Below are 1,770 nucleotides of genomic sequence, written 5' to 3'. Positions count from 1 at the left end.
GGCCTCAAACTCAGAAATCCACCTGCCTTTGCCTCCCAAGTGCTAGGAGTAAAGGCGTGTGCCACCACTGCACAGCCTAGCAGTGCATACTCTTAAGTGATGTGCCATCTCTCCAGCCTCCAGGAGATGGGGTATTTTAAAGAGAAACACTTGCACTATCAGACTATTGAAACGGTGGAACCCCAGGGAATTACATCACCCCAGGAAGCCCATACTGGAAGAAGAGAGAGGCTGAATTCCTGTGCCCACTAGAAGAAAAACCTGTCTTCCAGAATGGGATTTTACTCAGTTCTAACAGCCTGTCAGCTTGCACGATACCCCGCAACCAGGACAATGACGGGTGAGCCGTGGGCAGGACCGCCCCCTTGAACACAGCTGCTTCACGACTCTTGTCCTTTATTTAAGTCTAAATCCCTTGCCAATGCCCTGAAGAACCTTGAGGGTCACTGGATCCCTGTGTCTCTCCCTAGTGTGGTCACTTTGAATAGGCCTTCCCTGCAGCTTACTAGTGCTGTCTCTTTAATTGGCACACTAGACACAGGCTGCTGAACCCGGTGTATTAGAGCTGTCCAGGATTTGACCCTAAAAACTCTGGTAACTGTCTCGATAAGATGCCGGGTAGATCTTGAACACTCTCTATAACCCACGCGGAGCGTAAGCATGGCCTCGTCCTGCCTCAGTCTCCAGAATAGCTGAACTACAAGCTCAAATTCCCTGTATACTGTTGATGAGAGTACAGACTGGTCTAGCTTTGGGGGAGAGGGTACAATTTATCACTGTCTGCCCAAATGTCACAGCATATTCTTTGACACAGGAAGTCTTCTTTGGGTCATGAAACCTAAAAACATTTTATGATACTCCTGATAGCATTCTTTTTGTAATAGGGAACCAACAACAACTCCAATGTCTGTGGACAGAGGAGATTGTAGTCAATCTCTGATACAGCAGGGATAAGAATATACCTTAGTACCTGTCAATAAGGGGCAGTGAATAAAGCAAGGTCCATCCACGCCACAGAATTCCCAGTCATAAGAAAACTCTCCCCACCTATATGACGAAATGAGAAATAAATATTTGCTATCCTTGGGTATGACATAGAATCCCTAGAATTCTTGGAATTCACAGAACATTGTATGTTACTGAGATGACTCCTAGATGGGTAGCTTCTGGATCAGGTCTGGTGGCTAGAAAAACCAAGCAGGCCACTGGGGCTTTAGAAATGTCAGGGCTCTCAACCCCAAGTAGCCATGACTATGTCATGCAGTTTTCATGAAGATCTCCAAAGAAGTCCAGAGAGTTTCTGGGTTGTTAAACACATGTAAGAGGGTGACATTTCCAGTTCCATGGGGACAGAAGGTATGGTCCTCACAGACCTTGTCCTAGAATCCTCTTTAGTGTTTATATTCTTTCAAGTGTAGTGTAATTGAGACTATCCGGTTTTTCTGTGAGCCATTCTAGTGAATTATCAAACCAGAGGAAGAGGACTGTGTGAGGAGGGCCATGTGGGGAGGGTTATGTGGAGGAGGGCTGTGGGAAGAGGGATGGGTGGGGAGGGCTGTGTGGGGAAGGTTGTAGGAGGAGGGCTGTGTGAGGAGGGCTGTGGGAGGAAGGCTGTGTGAGGAGGGCTGTGTGAGGAGGGCTGTGTGAGGAGGAGAGCTGTGTGGGGAGGGCTGGGGGAGGAGGGCTAGAGAAGGAGGGCTGTGAAAGGAGGGCTGTGTGAGGAAGGCTGTGTGGGGAGGACTGGGAGGAGGGCTGTGTGAGGAGGGCTGT

This window comes from Mastomys coucha, unplaced genomic scaffold, assembly GCF_008632895.1.
Source record: "Mastomys coucha isolate ucsf_1 unplaced genomic scaffold, UCSF_Mcou_1 pScaffold5, whole genome shotgun sequence".
Classification (NCBI taxonomy): Eukaryota; Metazoa; Chordata; class Mammalia; order Rodentia; family Muridae; genus Mastomys; species Mastomys coucha.
Note: the sequence above shows the minus strand (reverse complement) of the source record.